The sequence below is a fragment of the Ursus arctos genome, unplaced genomic scaffold (assembly GCF_023065955.2).
Source record: "Ursus arctos isolate Adak ecotype North America unplaced genomic scaffold, UrsArc2.0 scaffold_13, whole genome shotgun sequence".
Lineage (NCBI taxonomy): Eukaryota > Metazoa > Chordata > Mammalia > Carnivora > Ursidae > Ursus > Ursus arctos.
In genome coordinates this window covers 38870270-38892145 of record NW_026622797.1, presented here as the reverse complement: position 1 = coordinate 38892145, position 21876 = coordinate 38870270, and positions in this window count along the sequence as shown.

The window sequence follows — 21876 nt, the reverse complement described above, 5'->3', positions numbered from 1 at the left end:
CCAATATTCGTTAGGGAAACATTTTCTTAATTTTCAGGTTTAAAAAATAAATTAGTATGGTTTTTAGAAGTGAGGATGTGGGAAAAAAAGCAAAAATTCATTGTTATAAAATAATCTCATTATTTAGAAATCATCCTGCCTTCAATTATATTCAAAGTTGGTATTATCAAATGCCTACATTATATATTTATATATTTTTATACTCAGGGACAGAAGTTTTAAGAACACAGGTGTGTACCATGTAAGAAAAAGAATTCTAAATGATGAAAACTAAAGATGGTGTGCACTGACTCCAAATGAGTCACTGTGGTGGGGGCAAACAAGTTTGGGCTTGCAGGATCACGGTGGAGGGAATTCCTGCATTTGCTAGGACTGGGGCCGTGAACAGGCAGAGTCCTTTCTACATTATTCTACCGCTTAAAATTTTTAATGCTATCTTTTTAAAGGTGTTCAGGTTACTTTTACCTTAAAGTAGGAATAAATGGTCTTAACATTTCAAGTAATATTTAGGGATTTTATCAGTAATTAAATGAATTGTAGCATTCCATAACCAGAGCTTATTACCATTATTTTTTGTGTTTTTTTCCCGATTATTATTACCAAATCTCAAATTCAGCTGTCCATTGCTTGAAAGGTCAATACTCAAGATACAAGTGTTGATTGGAAAGGAATATGAGCTTCATTCAGAAGGCCAGCCACCTGGAGAGAAGGCAGACTCTTACCCAAAAGCCGACTCTGAGGTTTCTGCCTCGCCAAGAGGGTTTTAAAAGGGCAGGAGGCCTCGCTAATCAGTGAGGGGGTGCAGTGGCCTGTATCATTTCCTGATTCTCTGTAGATTTCGTGGGGCCTATTTACAACTTCCACCGCTTGAGGGGTGTGCAAGAGGCTTAATTCCTGTTCTGTGATGTGCGAGGGCTTTCTAGTCTCCTTCTAGAAAAGAAGGTAAGATTTATAGATTCACAGGAGGGTGAGTAAATCAATCATGTGAACGTAGGAACACCTATTAAGGATCATCGTGCTAGTTATGAAGATGAAGGCGGCCTTGATTCCCACCGTCAATTTACCATTCCATATCTATGGGGTCAAGGACCAAGGTCCATCTTCCATAGCTTCTTCATGCTGATATAGGGCATAGTCAGGACCTTGGAATGGAATATGTTGATGTGGGTTTGAAGCACTCCTTTATGCACAACTGATGTGACTCGCTTGCACAGTTCTGTTACACACATTGCAATGAGCTTAATTCCTATGTATACACTTAAGAATACTAGCATGAGGGTGAGTCCTAATTTTAGAGTGCCTCTAAGACGGTCCTAAGTCCTAAGGGTATCCAGGAGAAGATGTTTGTGAACCAATTCCATCCTCCCTGGAGCGTGGGTGTATGGCAATCTAGAGTTTGCTGCAACCAAGTGGCTTGCTGTCTGATTTTATCAATCCTGGTTTCCACTTCCAAGGAGGTACTGATGTAAGGGCAGCAAGATGAGTTAGCAACAACATAAATTCCCCCTTGCTCAGCTTGGATATAGTCTAGGGCCATATGGTTATCCAGGGTCATTAGGGAATCTAACGATTTTTGTAAGTTAGCCAAAGATCTGGTGGTTTCATGATGGTGAGAGTTGGGGACAAGTTGCAAAGCCCATGTTGACGAGAAGCAGCCTTCCATTACGGCAACAACATATAACCAAAGAAATAGCCGCATCAGAGATATTGGTTGGGGGGGGGGGGGTCACAGTCAGTCTAGTAAATAATTTCAGGGAACTAGTCAATGTTTAGTCTCATTAGCCAAGTAGAGGGAGAAAGGAATTCCTAGGGTGTCCAGAAAGAGTAGAAGAATTTGTAAAACAGTCCATGGCCCAGGGGACTCCATCTAATTTGCAAGTAAAGACAAATCCAGCAAGAGCACAATGACGAAAGGTGGAGTCCTTCCCAAGTCTTAGTGAGAATCAGTTTACCACCCGCCCAGCTCAATCCATCCAATCTCAGCTCACCTCAGCCTGGCTGTGGATATCATCCGTAGCCGGAAAAGAAAACATGACTGTTGTTTACACATAGGGAGCTGGTCCCTTTTGGGAGATGGTTTCATGTGATATCTAATTGGGGAATACATGCCTATTTTCTGTCCTTTGAAAATAACTTCTTTTAGTACAGTACTTAGAGGGACTTTGAGACATTGGGGTAACTCATGATCATTTTGAGAGAATCTAGCTATTCTAACACTATAGATTTTTAAATAGTCTTTCTTTCTTTAAATTAAGTAAGCTTTATGCCCAATGTGGGGTTTGAGCTCATGACCCCAAGATCAAGAATCACATGCTCTACTGACTGAGCCAGCCAGGCACCCCCTAACCCTATACATTTTTCTTTTGGCCTTTGGGGATTTCTGAGGTGTTATAAGTGGAGTGGACCAAGGGTCTTCATGGTCCAGCACCGACCGGGCTTTCATAGCACATGTGGCTGTAGCCAAAGTCTGAATTACCCGTACTAGTGTCCTGTCTTTCCAATCTAGAGCTAGAGAACACATGATTAGTATGGATCACAGAGTGAACACCGTTGTCATGGATTTCCTTCCCTAAAGGGGTATTTTAAATCCTGGATGGGATGGCTTTCCCAGCAGGGGTTTCAGAGGCCTCTTCGTTGTCAGTAGGTGGAGCCCTCTTCCCTCTGGTGTGGGGCATCCACTGCTTTACCCCTGCAAGTTTTAGAGAAGTACAGCGGTCAGCGAGACTTCATAAGGCCCCACCCATTTCTCAGCCAACTGCTGATTGGGTCCTTAAGTTTTCGGTCTCTAATAGCACTGTGTCTCCAGGCCTGAAAGCTAGAGTGGCTCATCTGATGGATATATAGACCTAGAGAGGACAAACCTGTGAGAAACAGTTAATTTTTTTTTTAAAGATTTTTTATTTATTTATTTGACAGAGATAGAGACAGCCAGTGAGAGAGGGAACACAAGCAGGGGGAGTGGGAGAGGAAGAAGCAGGCTCATAGCAGAGGAGCCTGATGTGGGGCTCGATCCCATAATGCCGGGATCACGCCCTGAGCCGAAGGCAGACGCTTAACCGCTGTGCCACCCAGGCGCCCCGAAACAGTTAATCTTTGACTCAAATGTTTTACATGTTGTTTACTCCTATTTTCACTTTCTTAATCTAAAGGTGATGTCCCTAGAGCCGAGGCCTGAAAGGATCTTCTCGAAAGGGCTTAATCTTAGCCTGCTTCTGGGGGCAACCCTAATGCAGAACAGGACAAGAGGTAGAACCTTATTCCATTTCAGGTTTGTTTCTTGACAGATTTTGGCCAAAGTCTTTTTCAGTGTATGATTAATTTTTGCTATTTTTCCTTGAGGTTCCCATGAAGCATATGATTTCCAGTTAACCTGTAAAGCAGCATTTCCTTTCTGCACCACACCAGATCCAAAGGCAGGTCCATTATCATCCTGAATACTGTAGGGCAAACCAAACCTAGGAACAATTTCCTTTAGCGAGAGTCTTACAATGTTTGAAGATTTTTCTATTTGGGTGGGGAAAGCTTCAACCCATCCCCCAAAGTGTCTACTAGTAAATATTTAAAATTCCTAGTAGTCCTAGGCATTGGGTAAAGTCTCTTTGCCAATTCCCTTTATATTATATCCCTTGGCTTGGTGGGTATCTCTCATTTTTTGATTATTCTTTGCACATATAGGGCATCTCTGGGTGACTACACGGGCCATTTCTACAGGAAATGGCCCTTTGTTGTGCTTTGTTGTGCTTGACCTGAGACCCCAACCATACAGACAATCTTCTGGGCATTCCGTGTTAATTTGATATTCAAGACACTGTATGTGACCCCTGTATTTACTAAAAAGTCCATCAGTTGGTTGCCTACTGTCAGTTGTACCTGGGGCTCCTGTAGGGAAATGATCAGTGAGGTACAGGGAGCCTCAGGGCTTCTTCATTCATTCTTATTGTTCCTTTTCTCCTTTTGGAGCTTTTTCTCTATATCAGATGTGCTTTGTCCAATGAAGGTCACGTTTCTGGGGCCTCTGGGTCAATGTGCATATTTCCAAAAGGCTTGATAGATTCTTTCTAACCAGGCTACTGGGTTTTCAGTTATTTCTTTCTTTAATTCTTGAATCTTACTCAAACTGTCCTGCTCTCAGGAACCTCTTTACTTAAATCTGCCAAGATGCAGCACTGGTATTGCTCAAGTTGAGGTAGATCCCTCTGTTTGGGTCCTAAATAGGCTCAACCAATTGGATGGCAGTTGCTGGGTCTGGAGCCTGGGTTGGATCCTCACGATGGAGGTGCTGGATTTCCTCATCTGCTTTGGCTAGTAGTAGCTATCTTTCATTGCCAGTTAACATTATAATCATTAAAGCTTGTACGTCTGCCCAAGTTGGTTGATGGGTCACAAAAATGCTCAAAAAGAGTTCCACCACTTTTGGGGGTCATCTCTGTAAGAGAGATTGGCATTTTTTCAATTCGTTAAGTCTGAAATTGAAAAAGGAGTTTATGTCCAATAATATCTGAGCAGCTATCCTTGAGCATCAATGCTCTCTAATGGGTATTGTCTTGAAGGTTATTGCCTAGGCACCATAGTGGGTGCTCCCTGTCCAAATTGGATGCCCTGTCAGGTCTTAAAGGGAGAGATTATTCCAGGATTCCCTTGTCCCATCCCATAGGACGGTTGGATCAAAGTCGCAACCAGAAGAGAAGAAGGTGTAGGTAAGAGCTCTGGCAGAAGGGGCAGGAGAGCTAGATTTGCCGTATAGTCTTCCTTCTCCTCCTCTCTTTGTTTTTCATTTACATCATCAAGACACCTTTGGGTCTTTCTTTTAGTCTCTGCGCTATTAAGTTACTGTTTTCCTGGGCAGCATCTTTATGATGTAAAGACAAGAAGGCCTGAACATAAGGTATCTCATCATCTTTTCCTGCCCTTTGACAAAAAACTCTAATTGTAAAATAGTGTAATATTTTAAAGATCCATTTAGGGACCATCTCTCATCTGATTCTAGATGGCACATTGGTCAGGCAGTATTAAAATAGAAAATCGGGGCATCTGGGTGGCTCAGTCGGTGAAGTGGCTCAGGCCATGATCCCAGGGTCCTAGGATAGAGCCCCACGTCGGGCTCCCTGCTCAACGGGGAGCCTGCTTCTCCCTCTCCCTCCACCCCCCAACTTGTGCTTGCTTTTTCTAGTGCTCTCTGTCAAATAAATAAATAAAATCTTCAAAAAAAAAAAAAAAAAAGAAAATTATCTTTTTCTGAGTCATAGATTCCTGGCTGTATTCTTTCCATTTATTCAAAATCCACCCCAACAGGGGTAATTGGTGGGATAGCGATAGAGTATGGTGACTAACATAATATAATAAAAAATCATTAAAAAAAAAAGAAATTCCCATTACACAAGAGATGATAAACACACACACACACACACACACACACACACACACTCTAAAGACAGATCTGCCCTGAATCCTGAAGAAATTGACTGTTATTCAAGTTCTTAGTTTCTCTCAAATGTTGTGCCTCTCCCAGAACAAAGGAGCACAGACAACAACAAAATCACCTGATATTTCACAAAAAACTATGTCACTGTGCACTTCTGATAAACTGACCTGGTCATCACCTTGCTCCAAATGTTCGTTTCCTTTCCATTTACGTCAAAAGCAAAACTGGCAGTTAGTGTTGGTTGGGAATCAAGAGGCAGTTTCCCCGAGACAAAAGAAGTCTCTGAATCTGCAGGGACAGATCTCTCAGATTCCCTCCCAGAGACCATCCAGCCCTGAGCTGCTAATAGCCTGAGGTCTTCCAGGTGGCCAGCCTCCTGAATAAAGTTCCTGTTCCTTCCCAGTCAACACTTGTCTCCTGTTGACCTTTCCAGCAGCAGGCAGCCAAATGTGGGATTCAGTAACATTATGTTCAAATATATAATAAATTTTATCATGTTCACACTAAAACTTGTCTTGATTTGTCTCTGGTTATGGATAGTGCTTTGACAATTTCATAAACTACATCCTGTATAGATTTTTAAAATTGCTACTTTAAAACCCGTTTTGTTGATAGGAAGGAGGGGTGCAAAAGTGAGGGAAATGACAGCTAGTTCTTAATAAGAGCCACTAATTTGGGTAGGTAGAGAGACTTAAGGGCAAAATGCACCTGCTTATGTATGCAATACTAGAAATATCTATTCGAATGAATTCTTCCCATTTATAATAGTAATATCTTTGCATATTATGAGTGGGTTGGCTAAACTGAACAGACATCTCCCATCTTGCATGAATGCAGCAGAAGAATCTGCTTAGTGGGTTCTGCAGCCCTCCGCGTGTTGCTTTGTCCTAGGACATCACCTGATCTTGCATGCAGACTCCTGAGAGAATTCTACTATGCCAGACTCTAGGCAGGTGAGCAGAGCATTCACCTTCCTCTAACCATTGGAGCTACTTTATCTTTCAAAATAACTGAACCACTGAAAATAACTGCAGTGGGTTGGTTCTATGATATAAATTTGAAGTTGAAATTCTCTGTTGCTTAGCAATTCAGTCCGAGGAGTATACCTAAGAATAAACTCTCAAAAATATACAGTAAGAGTATAAAAATATCTGTGGAAGCATTGTTTGTAGTGGAAAAAAAAATAGAAAAACCTAAAAACCACTTACATTTATACCAACAGGAGACTGGATAAATGAAATGTTATTTATTCAGAATGTCGAATATTATGCAGAACTGAAAACTAACATTCATAAATGTCACAAGCATAACAATGAATGAAAAAACAAGTTGCCGGGAAGAGTTAAGATGGTGGAGGAGTAGGGGACCCCTTTTTCAGCCCGTCCCCTGAGTCGGGTTGGACAGGTACCAGACCAGCCTGAACAACCACGGAATCAGCCTGAGATGCAGAAAGATACACCTGGATCTCTACAAATGAACATCTCCAGCGCTGAGTATTGAGGTACGAAGCGGGGAGCTGTGAAACCTTGCACAGATATTAGAAGATAAACGGAAGGGGGAGGGAGCCACCGCCTTTGGGCACTGGGAAGCGGTAGCCACCTGCACGGGGGAGCAGGCGGACTCACGGATGGCACCCGAGAGAGAGCAGACTGAGACCGTGAGTCGGGAGTGCGCGCCACCAGGCATCTCACGGAGCTCGGAGCTCCAGTGCGCTCACTGGAACCAGACTGAGACCGGGAGCTCCGGGAGCACACGGGGCGGCTGGCGGCTGGCAGCGTTAGAAACACAAAGGACAGAGACGCGCCGGCCCTGGAAGTGAGGGCTGGGACGCCGGGTGTGGGGCGCACATCCCGGGACGCTGCAGGGTTGAGCAGCACCAACAGAAACAGAGTTAAAGTGGCCAGAACATTAGTAGAGAACGGGCCGCAATCCCTCTGTTCTGAGACAGAGGCTGAGATTCGGCCACTGCTGCTTTGACTCTCAGAAGAGGCACAGCAGACTGCCAGGGAAAGCCGCCAGAGAACAAAAGCCTGGAAACACCGGCTCAGTGTGCCCACCCCCATCCCCCCTCTCAGGGGACACAGAGACTCTACCCAAACAGGGTTGCCTGAGTATCAGCGCAGCAGGCCCCTCCCCCAGAAGGCAGGCTGAAAAATCAAGAAGCCCACATCCCTAAGGTCCCTATAAAACAAGGGTGCATGGCCTGGGTCCCAGTCAATAATCTGGGCTCTGGACAACCCTGCAACCTCTCCTCATCAGAATGAGGAGGAGGAGAAATCCCCCCCAGCAAAGAAAAGACAATGAGTCTGTGGCCTCTGCCACAGAGCTAATGGATATGGATATAACCAAATTATCAGAAATGGAATTCAGAGTAACAATGGTCAAGATGATGTGTAGACCTGAAAAAAGTATTAATGAAAATGTTAATGAGAATATAGAATTTCTAAGGGTGGAAATGAGAGCGAATCTGGAAGAAATTAAAAATTCTATGAGCCAAATGCAGTAAAAAGTAGATGCTCTGACGGCCAGGGTGAATGAGGCAGAAGAACGTATCAGTGAATTAGAGGATGCGTTAGTAGAAGAAAAAGCTAAAATAGAATCTGGACTCAAAAAATCCACGCTCAGGAATGTAGGTTACGGGAGATTACTGACTCAATGAAACGTTCCAATGTCAGAATCATCGGCATCCCCGAGGGGGTGGAGAAAAACAGAGGTCTAGAAGAGATATTTGACCAAATTGTAGCTGAAAACTTCCCTAATCTAGCAAGGGAAACAAACATTCATGTCCAAGAGGCAGAGAGGACCCCTCCCAAGCTCAACCACGACAAACCTATGCCACGTCACGTCATAGTGCAATTCGCAAATATTAGATCCAAGGATACAGTATTGAAAGCGGCCAGGGCAAAGAAATTTCTCACGTACCAAGGCAAAGGTATCAGAATTACGTCAGACCTGTCTGCACAGACCTGGAATGAGAGAAAGGGTGGGGGGGGGGGGCATTTTTAAAGTTCTTTCAGAGAAAAACATGCAGCCAAGGATCCTTTATCCAGCAAGGCTGTCATTCAGAATTGATGGAGAAATAAAGACCTTCCAGAATCGCCAGTCATTGACCAATTTTGTAACCACGAAACCAGCCCTACAGGAGATAGTAAGGGGGGTTCTATAAAAGTAAAAAGGCCCCAAGATACAGAACAGAAAGTCACAATCGATAGAAACAAAGACTTAACTGGCAGCATGGCATCATTAAAATCATATCTCTTAATAATCAGTCTCAATGTAAATGGCCTAAATGCTCCCATAAAACACCACAGGGTTGCATATTGGATAAAAAGAAATGACCCATCCATTTGCTGTCTACAAGAGACTCATTTTGAACCTAAAGATACATTCAGACTGAAAGTAAAGGGATGGAATACCATCTTTCATGCCAATAGACCTCAAAAGAAATCTGAGGTAGCAATTCTCATATCAGATTGGATTTTAAACTAAAGACTATAGTGAGAGACACAGAAGGGCACTATATTATTCTTAAAGGATGTATCCAACAAGTGGAGATGACAATTACAAATATATATGCCCCCAACAGGGGAGCAGCAAGATACACAAGCCAACTCTTAACCACAATAAAAAGACATATAGATAAAAATACACTAATAGTGGGAGACCTCAACACTCCACTATCAGCAATAGACAGATCACCTAAGCAAGAAATCAGCAAAGAAACAAGAGCTTTGAATGCCATACTCGACGAGTTGGACCTCATAGATATATATAGAACACTACACCCCAGAACCAAAGAATACTCATTCTATTCTAATCCCCATGGAACATTCTCAAGAATAGACCATGTTCTGGGTCACAAAACAGGTCTCAACCGATACCAAAAGATTGAAATTATCCCCTGCATATTCTTAGACCACAGTGCTCTGAAATTGGAACTCAACCACAAGGAAAAATTTGGAAAAAACTCAAACACTTGGAGACTAAGAACCATCCTGCTCAGGAATGACTTGATAAACCAGGAAATCAAAAATCAATTTAAACAATTTATGGAGACCAAAGAGAATGAAAACACAACGGTCCAAAACCTATGGGATACTGCAAAGGCAGTCCTAAGGGGGAAATACATAGCCATCCAAGCCTCACTCAAAAGAATAGAAAAATCTAAAATGCAGTTTTTATATTCTCACTTCAAGAAGCTGGAACAGCAACAGAGGGACAGGCCTAATCCATGCATGAGGAAGCAGTTGACGAAGCTTAGAGCAGAAATCAATGAATTAGAAACCAGGAGTACACTAGAGCAGATCACTGGCAAGACTTATCCAAAAGAATAGAGAAAGGACCCATTTTAATAAAATTATGAATGAAAAAGGAGAGGTCACGACCAACACCAATGAAATTGGAAGGATTATTAGAAACTTTTATCAACAGCTTTATGCCAATAAATTAAGCAATCTGGAAGAGATGGAGGCCTTCCTGGAAACCTATAAACTACCAAGACTGAAACAGGAAGAAATTGATTTTTTAAACAGGCCAATTAATTTTGAAGAGATTGAGTCAGGGATAAACAACCTTTCAAATAACAAAACTCCAGGCCTGGATGGTTTTCCTGGGGAATTCTACCAAACATTCAAAGAAGAAATAATACCTATTCTCCTAAAGCTATTTCAAAAAATAGAAACAGAAGGAAAGCTACCAAACTCATTTTATGAGGCCAATATTACCTTGATCCCCAAAGCAGGCAAAGACCCCATCAAAAAGGAGAATTACAGACCGATTTCCCTAATGAATATGGACGCCAAAATCCTCAACAAGATCCTGGCTAATAGAATCCAACAGTACATTAAAAGGATTATCCATCATGACCAAGTGGGATTCATCCCTGGGATGCAAGCGTGGTTCGACATTCGCGAATCGATCAGCGTGATACATCATATCAACAAGAAAAGACTCAGGAACCATATGATCCTCTCAATTGATGCAGAAAAAGCATTTGACAAAATACAGCAATCCTTTCCTGATTAAAACCCTTTAGAGTGTAGGGATAGAGGGTACATTCCTCAATCTAATAAAAACCATCTATGAAAAAACTACAGCAAATATCATTCTTAATGGGGAAAAGCTGGAAGCCTTTCCCTTAAGATCAGGAACACGACAAGGATGCCCACTCTCACCACTATTATTCAACATAGTACTAGAAGTCCTTGCAACAGCAATCAGACAACAAAAAGGGATAAAAGATATCCAAATCGGCAAAGAAGAAGTCAAAATGTCTCTCTTCGCAGACGACATGATACTCTATATGGAAAACCCAAAAGAAGCCACTCCCAAACTATTAGAAGTTATAGAGCAATTCAGTAACGTGGCGGGATACAAAATCAATGCTCAGAAATCAGTTGCATTTCTATACACGAATAATGAGACTGAAGAAAGAGAAATTAGGGAATCCATCCCATTTACAATAGCACCAAAAACCATACATTACCTTGGAATTAACTTAACCAGAGATGTAAAGGATCTATATTCTAGAAACTATAAATCACTCTTGAAAGACATTGAGGAAGACACAAAAAGATGGAAAAATATTCCATGCTCATGGATCAGAAGAATCAACATAGTTAAAATGTCCATGCTGCCCAGAGCAATCTACACTTTCAATGCTATCCCAATCAAAATACTGATGACATTTTTCAAAGAACTGGAACAAATAGTCCTTAAATTTGTATGGAACCAGAAAAGGCCCCGAATCGCCAAGGAACTGTTGAAAAGGAAAAACAAAGCTGGGGGCATCACAATGCCAGATTTCGAGCTGTACTACAAAGCTGTGATCACAAAGACAGCATGGTACTGGCACAAAAACAGACACACAGACCAATGGAACAGAATAGAGAACCCAGAAATGGACCCTTGGCTCTTTGGGCAACTAATCTTTGATAAAGCAGGAAAAAACATCTGGTGGAAAAAAGACAGTCTCTTCAATAAATGGTGCTGGGAAAATTGGACAGCTACATGCAAAAGAATGAAACTTGACCACTCTCTCACACCATACACAAAGATAAACTCCAAATGGACGAAAGACCTTGATGTGAGACAGGAATCCATCAAAATCCTAGAGGAGAACATAGGCAGCAACCTCTACGACATCGGCCAAAGCAACCTTTTTCGTGACACATCTCCAAAGGCAAGAGAAACAAAAGATAAAATGAACTTGTGGGATTTCATCAAGATAAAAAGCTTCTGCACAGCCAAGGAAACAGTCAAAAAAACTAAGAGGCAGTCCACGGAATGGGAGAATATATTTGCAAATGATGCTACAGATAAAAAACTGGTATCCAAGATCTACAAAGAACTTCTCAAATTCAATACGTGAGAAACAAATAAACAAATCATAAAATGGGCAGAAGCTATGAACAGACACTTTTCCAATGATGACATACAAATGGCTAACAGACACATGAAAAAATGTTCAAAATCATTAGCCATCAGGGAAATTCAAATCAAAACCACACTAAGATACCACCTTACACCAGTTAGAATGGCAAAAATTGACAAGGCAAGAAACAACAATGGTTGGAGAGGATGTGGAGAAAGGGGATCCCTCCTACATTGTTGGTGGGAATGCAAGTTGGTACAGCCACTCTGGAAAACAGTGTGGAGGTCCCTTAAAAAGTTAAAAATTGAGCTACCCTATGACCCAGCCATTGCACTACTGGGTATTTACCCCAAAGATACAGATGTAATGAAGAGAAGGGCCATATGCACCCCAATGTTCATAGCAGCATTGTCCACAATAGCTAAATCGTTGAAGGAACCGAGATGCCCTTCAACAGATGACTGGATTAAGAAATTGTGGTCCATATATACAATGGAATATTACTCAGCTATCAGAAAAACGATTTCTCAACATTTGCTGCAACATGGACGGCACTGGAGGAGATAATGCTAAGTGAAATAAGTCAAGCAGAGAAAGACAATTATCACATGATTTCTCTCATCTATGGAACATAAGAACTAGGAAGATCGGTAGGGGAAGAAAGGGATAAAGAAAGGGGGGGTAATCAGAAGGGGGAATGAAGCATGAGAGACTATGGACTCTGAGAAACAAACTGAGGGCTTCAGAGGGCAGGTGGTGGGGGAACGGGATAGACTGGTGATGGGTAGTAAGGAGGGCATGTATTGCATGGTGTACTGGGTGTTATATGCAAGTAATGAATCATCGAACTTTACATCAGAAACCAGGGATGTACTGTATGGTGACTAACATAATATAATAAAAAAAATTAAAAAAAAAACAAGTTGCCAAAGGCTGAATACAGTATAATACCATTTATATAAAACTTTTAAAATGAAGAAATAGCATGGCTTGGAGATATATACAGAGCACACCAAAAAGAGGTATGCTGGTAAAATAAACACCAAGTACAGGAGCGGTGGAGGTTAGTGAATGAGAAAGTTGATCGAGGAGAGATAGGTAAGGGGATTGAAACGTGTCGGCAAAGTTTTGTTTCCCAATGCAGTCAGTGGCTACGCTGAGGTTTGCCCTATTTTTCTCTATACATTTTTTTCCATGTTAAATACTCACTTTTTGTAACGGGAGTTAGAAATTCAGCATTTAAAATTAATTTATTTTAGCTCTTCTTGGAGAATGATTCATAACGAAAGCATGGAGACATTGGGAGGGTTTGAAGTCGTCTTGTTGAGAGAGGATTGTAGGTGGGCGGAGGCGTTGGCAGTGGAGGAAAGTAGCCCATTTTGTGATATATTTTGGAAGTCGAAGCAGCAGGATTTGTTGATGACATGGTTGTAAGAGATGAAGTACAGAGAGAAATAAACGAAGATTCCTAGATTTGTGGCTGGAGGAACTGGTGGTATCAAGAGAGAGTTGGGATTACTAGGAGAGGAGAGGGCTGGCGGGGAGTGTGTGGGGGGCAGAGTAACAGACTGAGGGTGTCATTGTGTGTTACAGGGAAGGCAGGCTGCCGAAGAATTCATCCAGTTCATGAAGCAGTTTGCTATTTTAATCATCTCTTTAGGATTTTAGGGTTTCTTTTTAAAAATAAATTCGTATCCTAAGAAAGAAGCCAAACCAACTTAGACACTACTAGTATGAATGTTTCTACAATATTTAAAACTTGTTAGGAATAAATGTGACTGACTTATGAAAGCATATCATTTCCCTGCCTCCCTACTGGCATTGCCTAAACCATTCCAGACAAATGTTGAGGGCAGTGATGGAAAGGTATTAATTCAATTATTGATGAGCTATCTATTCTTTTGGTGGAGAATGGATTTCCTCATGCTACAGAATCCCTTACTTGTGTTGCTTCTTCTTGGAGTAATTACACGCATACGCATAATGTAGGCAACCACTCCATGAAACATTGAAAGAACTAATGAAAAGATAAGGATCATATCTGTTTTATAACTTTAGGTTTTCAAGACATAACTAAGTTTCTGTTTTGCAAAAATGTCCTCATTAAATTTTAGCAGCACTCAGCATCCTTATCTTTTAATAAAATGAATTCCTTTCTACAATATGTATCTGTTCTTTAATTTTAAAAATTAAATCAGTATAAAACTTCTTTCTCTTATGTTGTAAAAATTCAGCTCTTTTGCATTCTATTCTATACATAATACATTCCCTTTTGAAAATTCTGTGTTCTCATACTGGTAATTTAGAGAGATGGCTATGGATGTATTCGAATTAAAATAGACAATCAGTTTCTAAACACAAATGTAATTACCCATTTTCTTCACCTTTTCTCACATTGTTCCTTTTCTCAGTCTTCTCCAGCCCCCATTTATTTCTCTCTCCAATACTATTTTTTCTAAAAGACCCAACCTAAAAATCGCCTTTGTTGTCAAAACTTATCTAACCTTTTCATGTAGAATGAATCTTTTCCCCTCGGGATCACCATCACACCTTATTTTAAAACATTAATGCTATTATCATGCCTCCTTTTTCTCTCATTTCCTCTCTTCCATTAGTTCTGAGAGGATGAGGACTCTGCTTTACTCAGCTTCATATCCCCAAAGCTGGCACAGTGCTTGACAAATAGACAAATAAGGTTATACTGAAGGATGTTGAATGAATGAAATTGTATCTACCTTTGGAGATGTTTTTCTCAATTTCTTGCTGGTGCCTGAATTCCTTGGTGAATAGATGAAACTTACCATTGAGCAGAGATTAAGGGTTTAAGGTGGAAATGTTTGGTTTGGCAATACGTTGACTGAAACTTATTTATACTAAAGGGTAATGAGTTGATTAGTCGGCCATCCTACATAACTAAAGCATCCTCATTCTAGTTAAGGCAGAGAAGATGGATTCTGGCATTGGAAGGTTGAGGAAAGGAAACTGAGAAGGGAGGTGGGGGTTTTGAGACATAAGAAAAGAAGGGTAGCATGTCCTCTCACCATTGTGGTACCAAGGAAGTGTAGTGAGTAGGAGGTCATGGGGAAGTAATATGATAAGGTGATGAGGTAAGACTTCTAGTTAGAGGCATTTGAGATCTTATCCTAGCTCCTCCACTCATCTCGAAAGCGGTCAAAGTACTTACCTCCCTGTAATTCAATTTAACTCTTCTATTAAAGAGAGTTATAAGTTGTTTTTTAATACTGTTGCAGGAATTAAACGAAAATGTAAAGTGCACGGCTCAGTTTGTGGACATAGTAAACACTATTTTATGTAAAAACTATCAATATTAGTATTATTTTAAACATTATTAGATGCTCAAAAGAAACAGAGTAAATTTGACAGGGATAGGGAAGGGTACAGAGAATGGAAGGTGAAGTTAAGAGAAAATAGAACCTCAGACTTTTTAGAGTTGCTCTGAGGAACATTCAGTTTACATACAAATTAAACCACGGCCATCGTGTTTTGCATGGCACAATTCTCTCCACAAATATGTATGGGGTTCTTTCAGTGTTCCAGGCACTGTTGTGGGTGCTAGGGATACAGCAGTGAATAAAACAGCCAGGGATTCCTGGCTTTGGGGAGCTTACGCCAGCAGGCACATTAGTATGATGTATGTACATGTGCAACGTAGTGAGAACATTGATGGCCTTTGAACCACATCACACATAATTAAAACTGAATTAACAACTGAAATATTTTTAACAGGATCACCTTCATTACAATGGATTTCATTCTCAGAGAACTAATTAGTAGAGGCTATGATTGCCATGTCACAAAAGTGTCAAATACTAACAATTATATTACAAAGATGTCCACTTAAGTCTTCAATATTTGAGGAGGATAATGAAAAGTTACTAAAAATGATTATTTTGCCTAAAATAATGTAATTACCTAAACATGGAAATGGTTACCACAGTATAGAAGAAAAACCTATTTTCTGATTAGCTTGTCAGGCCAATTTTGTAATTCTGTTGATCAATATTGAGATGTCTGCCAGATACTTACAGTCTCTTTTTACGTATGTGTCTTAAAAGCATTTATTCTCAGATCACTCAGACAGCAGTGGAATTATGTTTGGGACAATGGAAAGAGGTACACAGTGTTCCAGTGCTCCAGTGTTCATTTGTCATCTGCAAATTGCTGCCAAGTGGTATCAAAACACCACAGCAGCAGCCCAAGGTAGTCACTACTCACCTGGACATTCATTAATCATCTTACCTTTTAAAATCTAGTTGGGATATTTAGCTGAAATATGTGTGGTTTCTTATGATCCTGTATTTGTTTGGGAAAGGTTGGTAGCACTAATTTCAGAGTTTATGGATCTTAAATTCCTTTGAAAATAAAAAAGGTCACTTAAGAATTTAAAATACCATCTACTCATTGTTTTATCTATCATCTATCTATCTATCATCTATCTATCATCTATCTATCTATCTATCTATCTATCTATCTATCTATCATCTATCTATCATCTATTGATGTATTTTTTCTTTTTTTTAGAGAGAGAGTGCATGCGTGCTCCAACAGTGGGTGGGGGGGATGGGAGGTGGTGCCAAGGAGAGAGAGTACCTTAGTGGGGGCTCTATGTCACGGGGCTCTATCTCATGACCATGAGATCATGAACTGAGCTGAAATCAAGAGTTGGACACTTAACCCACTGAGCCACGCAGTGGCCCCTACTTATTGTTATATTTTAATAGATATATTCGCTATACCAGAAAGAACCAAAATCTTTCATATGGAATCTTTATGCTTTAGAAGCAAAAGAGGATCTTTTCAATAAGAGTACTTTTAAGAGGTTATCTATCTTCTTCAGTTGAGAATGTTAGGCCACAGAATATTAAATATTAAATTTGCAATGTGTTTATTTAAGTTACTCATATGTTCAACACTTATTTTATGAAAAAGAGAAGAGTGAGTTCCTACATGTATTCATTAAGCATTTTTTAATGCCTATTGTGTGCAGGGCCTATGCTAGGTATGAGGGTACAAAGGTAATTGAATCATGAAGAAAAGGGAAGACACACACATAAGTGAATAATTAAAAATTATTATACTTACCACAAAACAAGAAGTGGTAATTATGTATGTGATGGAGGTGTTCGTTAATGCTAAGGTTGTAGTGCTATTGCAATATATAAATGTATCAAATCAACATGTACATTTTAAACTTTCACTAGGCTGTATATCAATTACATCTCAATAAAGCTAGAGGAGAAGAGGTCTATTAGGCTGAGAAGTTCTAAATTCAGAAATTATATCTACCCTTAGAATTCACATGACACACTCTGAGAATGGATAGCATAAAATGCCAGTCTTTGAGACATTTTTCTGAACCAGGATATTTTTGTGCTAATCAGTGCTGCAATTGAGTTTTAAAGTATATTTAAACCGAGAGTGGAGCAGAAACATTTTTAATGAAGGCTTTATGAAGATTTACATTTAACTTAACAAGAAAGCTTACTCCATTCTCCCAGAGATTGTTAGAGTAGATAACTCTAATTGATTTGCTGTCTCATTTTGCCTGATTTTTCATAATTATGAATCGTTTTTGCATTCTACGGAGGATTTTAACAAGGTTTCTTAATTTTTTTTGTTCTTTTGATGAATTATTTTAGAAATATAGTCCCCCTCTGAGTCCTAAGTTTCAGTGTTTTTGTTTTTGTGGTCCTTTTGCTGTGTTAGTTTTGTAAAGTATCCATGTGGATTTTTTCTGTTGTGCAGTTTCAACCGAGGTAAACCTGATTCACCCAAAGAGAGAAGAAAGTTTTCTCATCTATAAACAGAGATGTTAATATGTTGTGAGTCAATTTTTGTAGAACATATAAAATAATGTCTGGCACATAGTAAGTGCTACAAAAATGTAGGTAAATAAAACAGAATATACATTACTCTTGATTTCATCCACTGTGTCCTTGAGTGTTACGAGCTAACCTCAGTCAGCTTACTCTCGACTTCTTTTTGGCAGATGATGGTAGCCATCATGAAATTGTTGGGGGGCAGGTTAAAATGAAAGCAGGTTTGGGCTAAGTTATACCACACATAGAGACATTTATAAACTAAATATGTTAGTAAGATAACATAAAAACAATAGAAAATAAAAACAAAACAAACATTTTACACTACTCATATTATAGTCTCTAGAAGATACAGTTCATCATCCACTGAGGTGTTTTGAACCTGGAATGAATGGTTTGTTGGAGCCAAGTGCCAAAATTCTAGAAACAAATATTTCAGTCTTGTAGCATTCTCTGACACTCAAAATTGGGGCTGTGAGTTACTAGCATCCGGGGCAAAATTTGAAGAGGTGCCAAAAAACTTAGTAATCAAGAGAAATAATATTTAAGTCAATATTTTAAAAAGCCAAAATGATGCAGAATAATTTATTATGAGCAAAACATCAAAATTTTAAGTAAAGACTGTTGTTTGTTTACATTTCTGCATGATCGTGCAACAAAAAGTCATTTCTGAGTAGCTAGTGGTTACTGGCCTTTTTATGAAGGTTAACAATGGCATCCGTCCCATTAGGCCAATGCAGGGTTTTATATATGGTCATATTTTTTATTATAGAGATTCCATTAACTTTTTCCATTTGGTTCAAAATATGGGAGAACATTTTGGTAATTGCATAAAAGGACACAATTGCTTTGTTACTGGACAGGGTACCACTCAAAGCCCTCAAGAGCTCATTTTTGAAGGCAAAGAGGGTAAAGTTTTAGTCTAAGGCATCATCCCTAAAGGCTGCTGACCTTTCTAGGCTCTTCAGCCTTATTTATGTAGTAGGAGTGAGTGTCTCTTAAAAAGTACATGCATAATTGTCTATGTCTGCCTGTCCATCCATCCATCCATCCATCCATCCATCCATCCATCCATCCATCCATCTTTCTAGCCATTCTATTTTAGCTAATTGAAATACTTTGAATAACATTAATTTAACCTTTGAGAGTTCATTTCCAACATTCATCATGCCAGTTCACGGGCCATTGTTTTGACCAATAAAAGCCCATTTTTGCAACTGGGTGAAAATTAGCAGAGCAACAGCTTCCTGATTAGGACTAACACTGACCACTTCCAGGTCCGTATTCTTGATGGAAAGTTAATTGATCCTTTAAGCATGTGAACTTTTCGATTACAAATGGCCTGCCGCTAGAGTTGAAGCTTAAACTAAGTGACACATACACAACACAATGTGTTTGATGGGGGTATTTTAGTGTAAGTCACAGTGCAACACTGAATTTTAGTCAATATATTATTTGATCTAAAGTTGGCATATTGCTGCTACCTCCTAGGCTAATTTAAATATATGCCAAACATACAGAGAATGGGGTTCTGTTTGACTTAAGCTGATATTTTGTTTCTACTATTTGGTTTTCTGGGATGCTAAAACACCATAATTATGGGACAACGCATAATTTTTTCTGTAGTATTTGGGCTCATTCTACCTCTGTACACATAATTTTTTTTTAAAGATTTTATTTATTTATTTGACAGAGAGACAGAGAGAGAGGCAGGGGGGCTGCAGAAGGAGAGGGAGAAGCAGGCTCCCCACTGAACAGGGAGCCCGATGCTGGGCTGGATCCCAGGACCCTTGGATCATGACCTGAGCTGAAGGCAGACACTTGACTGACTGAGCCGTCCAGGCATCCCCACATAATTTTTTTTAAAGATTTTATTTATTTGAGAGAGAGACAGAGAGGTGGGGGAGGGCATAGGGAGGGGGACAAGCAGACTTCCCACTGAGCAGGGAGTCCAACACGGGCCTCGATCCCAGCCAGGACCCTGAGATCATGACCTGAGCCTAAGTCAGACACTTAACTGACTGAGCCCCCAAGTGCCCCAGTACATATAATTTTTTTAATGAAGACTACATCTCCCACAGTTCTACAAACATTTCTCCTCTCTATTTCTTGCCTACTTATTTTCTGGGGGTCTTCGTCTAATTTTTTTATAGAAAGAGATAGATCGATTGAGGATGAAGGAAACTAACACTCAGGTTTCTGCACTCTGGCTAGAGAAAGGTATAGGGTTTGATTTCTGGTTGGTAAATACCATATGCTTCTGAGCCAGTGGCAGACAATGGGGTCGGGACAAAAGTTTTTTTCTTCTTTCAAGCCAGCAGTTTGCATTGCTTGATTGTACATTTTACAGAGATGGGTAATTTTTCTTCCCAACTAGTTATGAGTTCAAATACTTTCCAGATTCTCACAACAGGATGATGCCTAGTCCTGGTTAATTAATTTAGTCTTTCATCAAGTATTTATGGAATTCCTCCTTCATACTAGGTGCTGTTTTAGGCACTAGGGATACAGGAAAAAAATATCCCTGCCTTTACGGAGCTTAAATTATTGTTGTGCCTTCTGATTTTATTCTGAGTAAGAATTCATGGGGCAGCAGTCTGATGAACTGCTAGACAGCTGTCATATTACACTGAAGTCCAACACAAAACATTTTAGGCATATCTAGTGAACTTCAGTTTTTAGGGTTATTATCAGTTTAATCTATTCTAATATCCATAAGTTACCCCTTAATAAGATAAAATATTTTAAATAAAACTGGTATAACATTTCACTTATTTTTCCACGGACTTTCAAAATAATGTACTTTTTTAGCACTTTAATATTTCATAAGCATTTTAACCTATCTGCCACATTACTTATGGGCAGAGTTGACTCAGAAAGATTGAATAACCTTCCCAGGGGATATACCCAATTAAATAAAGAAGCTGAAACTCAAGCCCAAGACTTCTGACTTTCAAGTTCAGTCCTATTTTCATTATACCAGGCAAGTTTGTAGTTTCCAGGACTTTCCACAGTGATGCATGATTCATCATATTCACAGCACAACCAATAATAAACTCTTCCACCAAAACAATTTTAGTTATATATTTCACAACTGAGTCAGATGATGGATTTTTTCCAAAATTGCGTGTCGGTATTTCAAAACATTGTGTTTATTCAGGAAGCCTCTTGTGTCTGTCCTGTTAGATTCTGCCTGTTTTGAGAGCTCAGAACCAGCACTCCTCAGATGCTACACGTCTTCTTAAGGAAACACTCCATGGTTACTGATGAGTTGAAAACACAACCAACACTAAAGCTGTAGAATGTTGTCTCAACCTGTTTCTGTTAAATTAACACTTCTATTGTATATCTTGGTTTCCTTTTTCTCCTGACCAAGATGTAATTTAGGAATCATGAAAGAAAGAGTTTATCCTTTTTCCATTGCTTCAGAGTATGTAAAATGTAACCTTTCAAGTGTAGGAGAGCTTTTTTCAATCTTGACTTTTACGTATTAAATGCATCGTTACTTTTAATATGTTGCTAGAAAACTTTCTTCTATCTTTTTTTAACAGCTCATTATATATTTAATGGGGCTCAGTCAATTATCCATTTAACACAGTCTATTGAGCATCCATTTTATGCAAGCTACAAAATTAGTTCCTATATACCTGATTATTCCAGTTTATGGAATGATTTTCAAATTTCTGCACTGTTTCTGGGCTTCCAGAGCATCTATTTAAAAAGCATCCATCATTTAGACATCCATCCACCAATCCTTTTGTTCACAGTGGAAAACTCCTACAACTGCATGAAAAAATAAGGATTGTACTGGAAAACACACACACACACACACACACACACACACACACACATACACACACACACCATATAATATATATATATTGCCACAGAACTTTCTTAGGAAGCAATAAATAATATAACCGCTGCACACACATGCACTTACACACACATTAAGGTATCCTCATGAGAGCAAAGGCTTCCCACTCAAAGATAATGTGAGCAGGAAAGAAATATTTCTGTATTGTTTTAGGAAGTCAGTTAAATGGCGTGTTCAATCGAATTGCGCAGGCATCTCTCCATATATCCAAAGACAGAAAAATGAGAAATGATAAAATCCAAATCTCTTTTCTTAGTTTCTACCAATATAGTTTTTTTTCAAAAGCTACTGAAATTACTTTTCAACCATCACGTAATAACTATTTCCAGCAAGCACCACTGATGGATGCTAAAATGCTAAAACT